The sequence below is a fragment of the Corvus brachyrhynchos genome, unplaced genomic scaffold, assembly GCF_000691975.1.
Source record: "Corvus brachyrhynchos isolate BGI_N302 unplaced genomic scaffold, ASM69197v1 scaffold142, whole genome shotgun sequence".
NCBI classification, from domain to species: Eukaryota; Metazoa; Chordata; class Aves; order Passeriformes; family Corvidae; genus Corvus; species Corvus brachyrhynchos.
The window spans coordinates 8,603,855-8,616,526 of NW_008237226.1; the positions used below are offsets into that span (position 1 = coordinate 8,603,855).

A 12,672-nucleotide genomic window follows, 5' to 3' on the forward strand; every position below is an offset into this window, starting at 1 on the left:
TCAAATTAAAATCTGTCATAAACCAGTTATTTAATTTTGCACATATAATGGCTTGAAAACCACTTCAATTTTTAGTGTCCCAAATCCAAACCCTTTCAAAATGAAACTGGACTATGAATCTTCAGTTTTCAGAGGGCTATGGGTATGTGTTTTTGTTTTTTATTTCAGACATCTAGAGCTAACCAAAGGGTCTCATTCCTTTGACTTCAGGGAAATTTTCTGCAAAGCTATCAATTAAATCTTCATGCCTCCCCAGTAGATTTCAGACACAGTGAAAGGTCAAGCACTGTTCAACAATTGGAAAAAATAGGCTGGTCATGTTGGATGCCAAGACCCCAAAGTAGCCTGAGTGAAGTTCTGTAAGGGCAATGAACATCCCTGATCATGTCATCCATTTTTAGAAATCCAAATTGGATCATGACTCAGCACTGGGATCCAATTCCCTGTCAGGTTGGTCTTTGGGTGCTTTAGCAAACTAAAAACTTGAAATTATTGCACTGCCAGAAAGATGTTAAAATATTTTCACATAGGAAATCATAAATCACACGTATATGTACATTTTATGTGTAACTACCTTACATACTCAAACAGGACTGGCAGGTTCAAAAACTTCGGTCCGTCTGAGGATAAGCACTTTACAAATCCATTTTCTTACTGAGGAGGAACAGTAAGCTAGGAGTAGCTTTGACCTCGAACCTTCCCTTGTCCATCAGTGCTAAACAGCTAAAGTATGAACATCAGAGGTTTCTCTGCACCCTGACAGAAGTGTGCGTCCTTAAGTTTCTCCCCAGAAAAGCTGTGGCCATACTGTGCTAGAAAGCCACAACATCAACAAAGGATATATTAATCTATTAAGGAATATAAGCATTTCAAGAAAAAGTTAGGAATCAAAGACCTAATGAAATTCGTATAAATAAAGTTGGTGTTGCTTTGTGAAGACTGGAGGTGGTTCTTTCTATTTTTTGCAGGACAGGGATATTATTTTATAAGATTTGGCCTGGTTTTGTTCACTTATTTTTAATAAGACTTTTGTTGAACTGCAGAAGCCAAATGTAAATCCAAAGCTTCCTACTGCAGTTCAAAGAGTCATTGGAGAATCTTCAGGACATACAACTGGTATAATTTTTTCTTCTGTTTCTAGGCAGAGATTGTTTTCACTCCCAGACTCGTTTCCTAATACAGATTTACAATATAGATTGCCCATTTTTTACTTTAAAGTATTTTTTTTTCTAATGAACACTTAACTAAAGTTTTCTATTCCTGACAGGAAAGAGACTGCATCACCAAATGAAGAGTTTAAACCTCCAAAATTCAATGTGAAGATTCAAGGGCTGCTATACTGTAGTGCTCAGCAAGGTCTAAAGCCAGTAAGTGAAGTGAGAAAAGCTTTGTTCTCTTTCTGTGCACATGTGTACCTGCATTTGGCAGCACCCTCAGCCTGTTGCTGGTGGTGAGAGTTTCTTTACAAAGAAACCCTGAGAAAGGCATAGCAGACAGCAAACTGGCAGATACTGGGTAGAAAGAAGAATAGGATAGGCAGGAGGCATTGGATATCTGCATATGCAATCACAATGGTAGTGTACTCAAAACCTTTCAGGAAAGTAAGAAAGACTTCCGGATATCTCTCATTGTCTTAAATGCATTGAAATATATGTGTATATATATATCTAAAGAGATAGTATATTTTCTAAAATATTCTACTCAGGACATGGAATTATTTCAAATCTCCTGTTTGTTGTTTTTGTTTGATTTTCTTGTTTTCACTTTGTTTTGCTTTAATTTTGTTAATATTGGAAAAAGAGTCCAGTAGACAGTGAGTAAGTAAGGCAAGATTTTGGTAACATTTCATCTCTCAACATATACTTATCTACTCAGCCTCTTTAACCACAGTTGTGCACCCAAAGAGAGCATACACCAGCCTTGAGCTAAAGCATTCACCGTGTGGCTGTTGATGAGTTGATCGCTCTCCAAAGGGCCTGATGAATTAGGCATAAGAGCTGCATGATAAGGAGGGTTCATTAGCATGAGCTTGCTCTCTCACCACCCAGAACATGCATCCCTAGACTGCAGGATGACTAAGGGTAGAGGGAGGGAGGCCAGCCAAAACCTTGCCAAGTGGTTGGTGGAGGCACAGAGCAGAGCTGGGCTCCTACTGTGCCCTTTGCAGGGTGGTAGGCCATGGAACACTGCAGACTGTTCAAGCCCTTTGTTGTTAGCTCTGCATGGAACAGAGCAGAATAAATATAGAGAGTCTCACAGAAGTTGTTTATCATTAAAAGTTCACTTGTTTTCCTTCAAAGTATTTTTCAAATGTTATTTAAACTTCTGTGGTCTGGAAACAAATCCATATGTGAGTGTGAGTATTTTGTGGTTTCTTCTGGCCAAGAAATACCACAGTACAAGAGCAGGCTCTGGTCTTGATTCCCCCCTGCAAATATTGGTGTATGCACACTGGATGCTGCTGAAACTCATCTTGTGTAATCTCCAGCAGTGTCCGTTCTGGAAGTGAATCATGAAAACTGCATTCCCAGAGATCCTTATTATACTCGTTTTTCAAGGAGCATCAGACTGAGTTGATTCTGCTCTGCTGCTGTAATCCAATGTCTGCCTTCCTGGAAAGAAAAGAGATATCACTGAGGGTCTTGTACATTAGAATAAACCAGAAGCAAGCTTTTTTTTGCTTTCTTCCCACTTCTTTCTGAAAATATAAGTTGCTTATAAGAGCTACTTTATAATTTTGTTAGCAGTGAATACACTCTATTTATACACTGTAATGGTTTTTACATTAAAATTTAATTTCTAGTCATTATTAATAAAAATTTCCCAGGCTGTCCAGTAAGCTATAAGAAAGTAATCTGTACCTGAGCTTCTTCTAAGCTATATGAAATGGAGTTTTAGATTTTAAATTAGGCAGGACAGAAGTACTTGAAACACCAGTCACTTCAAACTTCTTCAGGGAAGGAAGACTTGTGACCATTTATTTTATTAAGAAAACTTAATAAAATTTGGTTATCTTTTTAGAATCATAGAATTATATATTCATAGAATGTTAAGGCACCTTAAAGATCATCTAGTCCCAATGCCCCCTGCCATGGGCAGGGACACCTTCCACCAGATCAAGTTGCTCAAGGCCTTATCCAGCCTGGCTTTGAACGTTGCCAGGGTTGGAGCATCCATAGCCTCTCTGGGCAACCTGTTCCAATGCTTCAGGACCCTCACAATAAAGAATTTATTCCTAATATCTAAATTATTCCTATAAATTCCTATTAAATATTCCTAAGTACCTAAATTTCCCCTCTTTCAGTTTGTACCCATTACTCCTTGTCCTATCACTACACTTCCTGGCAAAGTGTCCTTTTCTGGCTTCCCCTTCAGATACTGGGAGGTTGCTATGAGGTCTCCATGCACCCTTCTGTTCTCCAGGCTCAACAGTCCCAATTTCCTCAGTCTGTCACTGAACTGTCTGAACTGTGGTTCATTGTTTGAAACACTGTATTCCGCTAATGACCTTAGGCTGAAGTTTCATGAGAAAAGAGGTTGTTCTCTTGCTCTGGTGAGCTTGCAATTTTGAATGAGGTGTGTGGGGGAGCAAAAATATTGTTTGGAGTTAAATAAAATATTATTATTTTATATTTCTTTGGTTTGTTTGTTTGCTTTTTTTTCCCTTTGAAATACACCTTTAAAATTTTTATGGAAAGAAACTGAAATTCAGGACAGTTTGAACTGAAAATTAATATGGTTGTTTTGAAAATAATGAGGAGATACTTTTCAACTTAATTTGCATTACTAAGAGAGAGATATCTTGTAAGATAATAATCTGAGTATTGTCATGCCTTGCAGAATAGGGTAAAAATAAAAAGGAAAAAATTTAACAATTGTGGGGTGGGTTTTTTTGTTTTTCTCCATTGGTTTGGGTTTAATCCCCAAAATTATAAATATTCAAAAATATGACACACAAAAATATAAGTAGACACTTTGGAGAAACTATCAGTGTACCCGAGAATTGAGGATAGACAGAGAAGCAGCATGGAATTTCTCAGTAGGCATCGATGAGTAATTTAGATCATTCTGTCTGCTCTTTCCTTTTTCTAAGTTATTTGGAAAACACATTTTCTTTGAATTTTAGCAAATGACATATGTCTGTGTAGAGAACATGGATTTCTAAGGATTAAATTCCAAGTATTTACACAGCTGTGTCTGCATTGTCTTAAAATAGCTAGAAAGCTTTGAGTATATCTAATAGATACTATCTTTGCTTAGTATCTAATTAGTATATCTAACATGTACTTAATAACACCTCTGAAGAGCTAACTAGGCTGAAGAGGCATAGGAATTTTGACCTCTCAGTGTAAGCTGCCACTACAATTTGCATCTTCTGCTTCGCCCTATTCAACTTTATAAGTAATTTAATGTTACAGTACTCCCACCTTACTCCACAGACTCCCTCTTTACCTCAGACAAAGTGAAAAATAATCCCACAAAAGAAAGTAAAAACTTTGTGCTTTTCCTCATTCCAGTTCAAGAAAGATACAATAAGATATATGGCCATGAGGTAGTGGGAAGTCAGGAATAGGCTTTTTGGCAGAAGAACAATCTTGAATTGTCTTACATAGGTTACAAAACTGCACTTAGCTATCAGTGGTTGAATTCTGCCTATCTCTTTTTAGCGGCTTTGGAAATCTTCCAAGATTTTAGTATAATATACTGTCTCAGGTGTTGACTTTGCCTTGAGTTAGACATCTAACTGTCTGTTGTGCCCTTGAAAATAGTTCCTTTTTATTATAGCATAAACTTAAAACAAACTCAGTAGAAAACTCCAGGATCCAGGGGTGCTTTTTGTCAAGATGACACAGTTTGTATGTACTTTATGAGACTCATGTTTCCAACAGCAATTAGGATGTTCTGAGTTATTTCAGTGTGCGTTTGCATTTGAATATTTTCATTCACAGGTTTATTTTAGGATTGTACACTGCATTGCAAAACATAATTGGCCTTACTCCACCTAATTAAAATTCATTTGATGAATATACAAACTTAGCAACCAACGTTTTTTAAAGTTGTCTTTTGGATTTTGACCCCATGGGGAATACTCATGTAATCTAATGTAGTTGTTCTGAATAACATCCTTGTTAGAAACCTAAGGTAGGCTAAAGTTAGGAGTTTACACTAAACAGAGGGACAGAGGCATTTCCAGAATATTATTCACAGAAGTTAGATGAATGAAAACACTTTACATAAAGATTTCTTCACTATTTAGCATAACTATTCACTTTGAATGCTGGCATTTCTAGGTAAATTTGGAAGAAAACATAGAAAAAATCTTGTCTTATTATGTTCAGAGGGGTAGCAGTGTAAATCTACCTTATGTTTCCCTGCCTGTGCTTTTATCTAGAGAAGATACTGTATTTAGCAGGTTTTCACACATATATTGCTGTGCCTCTGGAATTCAGTCCCCTGGATAAAATTATGATGGAGCTGAAATGCCTTGCTCATGTAGTGCTCTGGCACTGCCTGTAGCCAAATGCAGGAGTAGTTTTAGGATTAAAATTCTGGCTATACCACTGCTCAGGAAGATCATGTGGCTGTTGGTAACAGTGGAACTGAAGGAACTGTTCTTCCCAGAAGATTTTTGTTTTTCTCCTGTCCTTGGGCAGCAGCAGTGGATTTTATGAACACATGGGACAGTTGTGTGAGTTGTAAATTATAACTTGGTCTCTTCCCCGGCCATATCCAAAGTATGGGAGTTCTGTGAAAGGAGCAGCATGGACTCTATATTGAATTCTGAAGGCAAAGCTGCATTACTTTTTAGATCCTTTTTACTTCAGAGAGTCTGTAAGTCATTGTGCCAACCTGCAATTTTTAAAAAATTTAAGGTACTTTCCTTCAAAGAAACAACATTAGGAGCTACTTGAATGGTTATCAATGTGAAATGCTAAAATCACGTAAATCTGTATTCACAATTTTACAGATAAAATGCATAGTGATTTAATTGCCCAGGTGAGATTTTTGCACTCCTCTCCAACAGACATACTTGTAGCATGGTAAAGGTGAGTCTATATGGCAGAACAACATCTTAAGCTCACTTTTAAGTTTAAAATGTTATATTATTCTGAGTAAGAGGAAGTAATTTTTTTTTTAATGTTAAAAGTTTTTAGGGTCCAATAGTTCAAATATTTGTCATAGAGCTGAGATGAAGGAAGGAGGATTTCTTCCTTCTCTTTATTTGCACAGAGATAGGACTGTGAACCAAATATTTGGGAGAGTATATTTTTTAGATAGTTCTCTCTTAATCTCTTCTGTTGGAATAGTCCTACAAATTATTCAAATATTCCTGGATTCAGGGCCTTTAATTCAGGTTTACACTTCCAGAGGACTTCTCAGACTGCCAATGTAGAGTTACTCTAAGTTTTCTTTCTTTGTTTGAGCCGAAAAAAATTACCTAGTTTTTTAAAAATGATACTGTTTTTAGGTCCAGTCATCAAAATGAAAGTTCAGCTATTCATGTAGTCCCAGTCATCCTGGAAAAAGTTCTGCCACACCATCATGAAATTAAAGCAATAGAATTAATATGCTGTCTCATTATAAGTATATAAAATACAGGATTCCTAAACTCTTCCAGAAATAAGTAGAAGTGTCACCACAAATTCCTTTTTATGTGTGAAGATTTTACATTAGTCTGTAGCTAAAAAATCAGAAAGATAATAGGAAACTGTGATCACAGAAGGGAATTCAAATAGCATATTAAATCTTGGAAAGAATGTTTCTTTTTTATTGTGTCTAATACTAGCCTGAGAGAAAGTGTGGGATACCTTTATTAAACTAAAATAAAGCAGCATTCATCCGTAATTGAGAGCTTAATGCCATGATTTCAAAGTGCCACAAAGACTATCTTGAGTATTATTTTAAGCTGTCTTCTAAAGCATGGTGTTAAATATCAACATTTCTGTCTAACTCCATAGTCTTAACAAGAGCTGCTGCCTGCTACAATGTCTGATAACTACCTGTACTCTCAAAACACCCTCAGCAGGCACTTCTTCCCAAAACAACTCACAACATACTCTTATCACGGTATTTTTTCCTAGTATTTTGTTTTTCTGCCCTTATTAAAACATAAAGTAGGGTAATGTTCTACTTCAATTGTTCAGTACAAAAACCCTTTTGTATGTCTCACTACCATGATGATACAGGAGCCTTGTGAATGGCTGTTGTTGAAGAGATACAGTTGGGAATTTTCTTAAGAAATGTTTTTCTCAGAATACACTTGCTCCTTGGAACTGAAACATTTTTTTCCAAGATGGTATATACCTGTTCTAATAAGGCAAGCATTTCTGATCTGCGAGAAGTAGATGCCCTGACCCACTACTCATCTGGCCCATTTAGGGTATTTAAGTTCATGAGATGAGCCTGGGAACAGATCAACATTTGATGTGCCTTTATTTCATGAAGTATTGTAGAACCGTTTCAACTTGTATTTATAAGTCAGAGTTTAATGGATGACTCCAGGAGGTCTTCTGCATATCTTCATGTAGAGTGGACACAGCATTGCCAGCCTAGAAAGCAGCATGGACTAAGCAGAATCTCAAAGCAGTGTGGTTGTGTCGGCCTGCTGCTGGACCAGCATGGTTTACCTGTGCTGGCCACTGCACTGATACCAGCAGTGCTGCTCTTTGCTGCCTACACTACTTTGGGGTAGTGCCACTGTACCGTGCACCACGTCAGCTAGGGCAGCTATAGCTGAGGACCTCTCAGCTTCTTCAAAGTCCTCCTGCAGACTATGACTTCCTGTTAATTTTATTTTCCTACTCCTCACTCTTTTTCTTTTCTTTCTTTCTTTCTTTCTTTCTCTCTTTTGAATACTTACTGGGGTTTTTTTGTATTGTTTTGGTTGTGGTTGTTGTTAACCTGGTTAGAAAAGTTTCTTGCTCTTAATAGCAAGAAAACTTAAGGAATCTTGTAAAACTTCCCTTGGATGAGAAAACAGTCTCCCAGGCACTTCTGAACATTACAGTATCTGGAAGAGGAGGGAAAAGGTAGGAAATTGTTAAGGAGTCTGCAGTGTATATTTATAACAAGGGTCTGTTAATCACAGCTAGAAGTTTGACTCAAAGCATGGTTTAAGCATGAGAATTGCTGAGTGAAACCCTTACAGAAGTATATCCTTCTCTATGTTGCAAACACATGGTCTCTGTAAACATTACTGATATTTCATCTTCAGTACACAGTGGTTAGTAAGGACTGAAAAAAACAAGTGATGACAGGTAATAGTTCTTGTATCCATCTGTAGTCCACAGAACTGAAAAACTAACAAGGGGTTAAGACAAAAACATTTAAGATCTAAGATTGAGGCTTATGCCTTGCTTTTAAGGCTATTCCTCCTTTTTCTAGAGTACTATCCAGCAATATCTTGCTTTGAAGATATACATGATGCTTAAATACAGTTCCAAAGTAAAAAAGTATAAGACACAATGACAGGAATGATACACAAAACGTGATTCCAGCACCCCAAGAATTAAAGAAATTTTACAAAGTCCAGTTCTTTCCAACTTTTCTGGCAGAGGGACAGTCTCTGTTTCCAGCCTTTAAGTTTTAAAGAGGAGTCAAAACAGATATTTGTTAATTTTGATCAACTTTGACTTGAGTGTTGGTTTAAAAAAAAAAAGGATTAGATTCTTTGTTAGACAAAGCATATACAAGTTAAGTGACTCTCTTAAGGACATGCAATATATTTGTGACACAGCCAGGAATTGGAATGACCTGATTTTCAGAACTAATCTGTAAGCAATAAATAAGCTCTTGATATCTAAGTTTTAAGCCAAGGCTTCATCTTCTTGTCAGAAGTGACACTATATATTGTTAAATTTTCCCTAACTTGACTGCTGGTTGTCCTCTTTAAGGAGGGCCCCAGCAGTATTACCTCCAATTCACAACTGGTTTAAAACCTAAGAAGAATTGGCAGGATTACTTTTTTCCCCACTTGTCATGTCCTTCTACCGAGTAGTAGAATAATATTCTACTTACAGGGATGCTAGCTTTTAGCTCAGTGCTATGCCATCACCAGTTCCTATTTCTCCTTGCCTTGCTAGAAAGGCAAGGCCCAAGAACACCCATGACTTGCTGGTTAATTGTATTTCTTTTCTGTAAAGCCAAGCCTTCTTAGACCCAGTGAAACTCCTTCACATAGACATTCACCACCTTCAGTTTCCCCCTTCCTTCTCAAAATCATGCTTTTTTCTGAACCTTTAAGTGTGTCTTTCAAAGATTCAAGCTCTTTAAAATGGAACAGGGCAGGGGAAGGGGGCAGGGGGATGGGTACCCACCACTACCAAAACAACTAACTTGTTTTCTCTGGCTTTTAGCTACAAGTTGAGAACTTAGTTTTGTTTATCTCTCACTGGATGCTTTGGCATGAAGCATCCAAAATCTAGATTGCTGGACTTATTCATGACATTTCAAAGAGAGCATCATTTGGGCCATACATTAGCAAGCAGGCAAATAATTAATAATAACACATGTGGAAGCAAATGAATGTTTTGCTTGTTGAAAGAGAATGAGAAAGTCAGACAAAGGCCTGGGCTCTATGTCCTTGCCCTCTGCAGCAGCAGAAGAAATAATGTTATGAATAGCATTTAACTTGAATTTGTAGCAAACTGCTGCTTTTATCATAAACAATTGCCAGATGGTATACATTATCTTCCTTTTTTCTCTTTTCACAAAAGCAGCATTAATTGCAGAGCAGCCCAGGGCTCCACTCAGCTCATCAGTGTGATAACACTTCATGACCCTGATTAGCCGTCAGTCTACTCAATTAAAAAGATCATTTAGACATTCACCCAATCATTTGCCTATCGAGCCACCTGGGCCTCAACCAGGGGCTCCATTTTTAACATTCTCCTGCCCTCTCTCATCTCGCCTAGCTTTTTTACATATCTCCAAAAGACGTAATTGAATTAAATAAAGCGTCTCAGGGGCAGCTGCAACATCTGCTGTTTGTGGTATGTCAAGCCTTCAGCATTAAAAACAGTTACATATGCTCCAAATTAGCAGGTCGCAGAGATGAAACAGTCGATGATAGTGTTTTTGTGCCAGCGTGAGAAGCAGCTCACAGCTGTGTGCAATTTACAATTAAAGGCTTTATCAGAGCTCAATTGTACTAGTGAATCAAGTGGTGAGAGGTCAGTTAGTGAATTAGACCAATTAGAGCTTGTACAGTTAAATTATCTGTCTTATTACCTACTGATAAACAGCCTTGTCATATCTTTACTCAGATGATGAAGCTGGAAGTGTTTTAGGAGGTGATACTGTACTTTTGTCTGTGTGTGTGTAATGGAACTCAGTAGCTCAGCAAAGTTGATCTGATGCAACAAGCATGCAGTCTTAAACTGGAGAGGGAAAAATCCCCCAAACACCTGCAGTTAGAACTTTGAAGCAAAATTAAGTTAAAACTAGAGTTAAGATTACAAATATTGGCTGTGTTTTAATATGTATTTTTCTGCTTGGCAAAATCTAACTTCATGAAGTTAACAGTGGGAAATGTTATACTTTTGATTTCTAGGGGTTTTTTTTTTTAATTACTGTCTTTCTCTCTCTCACTCCCACTGTGAAGGAGGGATGGGAGGCAAAGGAGAGAATCTAATAAAGCCAGGCTCTGATTTTTATACTGTAAAATAATGCAGTAATAATGGACAAAGACAGAAACTGTTGCTTCTTAATCTCAGGATTTAAATGGTTGTGGAAAGTATCACCTGTAAGCCTGTACAGAGCTGACTGAAGATGGGTGAACTGAACAAAGGTGAGCCACGAAAACCTTTTGAGAAGTATTATGCATACACGCGTGTCAGTTTATAACTGAGTGTTATTGCCATGTCACCCTAGTATGTGAGTGAGGCATGAGCTGCATCAGCTACAGCAATGCCAAATTTATAACCACCTGGCCCTAAGAATAAAGAATTTGCTGTCTGGGGCTTCATATATTTGGGGGAGGTGGGGAGGGAGAAGGCGGGGAGTGCAGTGGAGGGATAGGGAGTGGTGAGGATAAAGATAAAAGTAGTATGGCAATTTGAAAATGTTGCATGTCAAATGATGCCTTTCCAAGGCAAGGGTAACTAAGGACCAGAAGCATCAGAAACCTTTCTTTGAAAGGGACTATCTGCACATTGTTCTTGAAAATGAAGTAATGAAGTAAAGCTCATACCTTTCTTTTAATCAAACACTGGTAACATGTTGGTACCATTCTCTTTTAGAGAAAATCCTAGAGAACAGATCATATGCTCAAATCTCTTCTCTGACGAAGATAATCAATGATGTGTTAGGCCTTAGGAATGGACTAAAAATATATCTGATTCTATAACCCAATAGTCAGGGTATTGGGCTTAATAAAACCTTGAGCCCACCCCCAAAGTTGTATTCCAGTCTTTCACATCATCTTGTTATTGGTTAAAAGGCACAAAAGTTATGCCTTGTAAATCACTCTTGGTATCACTTGGTTTGGTATCACTCTTCCTTTCATCCTCTACAGTGGCACAGCTTTGGAAGGAAGGAAGGGTGGTGAGCAGCTACAAGGTGAACAAGCCGGCTCATAGGCCATCAGAGAGTGGAATAACTGGCACACTCAGGGTTAAATCTCTGTGAACAGAGGATGTTTTACCTTAAGAACAGAGGCTTTCTTTCTGTAACCAGACTCTGTTCTAAGTAACTCTTCTAAGTTGTGTGGAACTGCATTGTTGAAGAATGTTCAGATCCAAGTGTAAACTGAGATTAAATGCTAGCCCTTTATTAAGGAGAGACTTGGAGGGCGTGGGGGACGTACTTTTATTCCACCCTAATATTTCCTTGGTGGAAGCATACATCTTTGGAATGGCCTTTTGATCGTGTTCCATGCATCGCTTCTATGTATTCAGGCATATACATTTTGCAAAATTAGGAGAGTAAGTTTCAAACAGATGTCTTGGGATGTCTTATTACATATCGTGATTGAAATAAATTAAGAAAGTTGTAATGCTAGCAATGAGGGGTCTTCAACTACTTTCTGCCAGTGAATAATGTTGACTAATTTTCTGCAGGTTTTGGACTTGCATTTAAAGAAATTCTAATCAGCATCAAAATGGCCCTCTTTGAAACAGCAGATTTAACATTTTAGTGTTTTTCTTAAGTGCATTTATCTCATTGGCAAGCTTCAAAAGTTTAAAAAAGCAGTTGAAGGAAACTGAAGTTTTTGAACTTGTGGATGAAAAAAAAAAGAAAAAATAAACTTTTCGAGTGCAAATTAATACATTTTTCAACACTCTTACCCTTCTAAGCAGTAGAGGGTATTTAGTTCATTCCTCAAGTGGAGGAGAGAAACATGGTCTAAGTATTCTCAAAACTGCTGAGAATTGAATTTATAGTGAACACTTGGTCAGGACCCTGATCTCTCCTATAATGCACATGCTGCTGGCAGTTATTGAAAATCTCCATCCTCTCTTCCTGTGCAGTCTTCCAGCTTCTGAGTGACATTTGCCCCTGATAAGGCCAAAGTGAAATTCCACCTCCAGATATCAGGATTTTCTGTTTTTAAATACTAAATTGTACCTGTTCAGTAAACACTGAAATGATGAATTACAGATGATTTCATTTTGGTTTTTTTCTTGCCTTCATTGTATTACAGTTGATAAATTACTTCAGTCCCATTTTTAA

The 12,672-nt window shown here is 37.5% G+C and overlaps 1 long non-coding RNA gene across 3 annotated transcripts in view; it reads left to right on the top strand.

The window, feature by feature from the left end:
• LOC108445453 overlaps positions 1 to 12,672 on the top strand; it is a 370,042-nt gene that overhangs the window by 203,887 nt on the left and 153,483 nt on the right. For all 3 annotated transcript variants that reach the window (XR_001860308.1, XR_001860310.1, XR_001860309.1), the window contains one exon: positions 1,268 to 1,367. This is a non-coding gene — a long non-coding RNA (uncharacterized LOC108445453). The remainder of the gene's footprint in view (positions 1 to 1,267; positions 1,368 to 12,672) is intronic.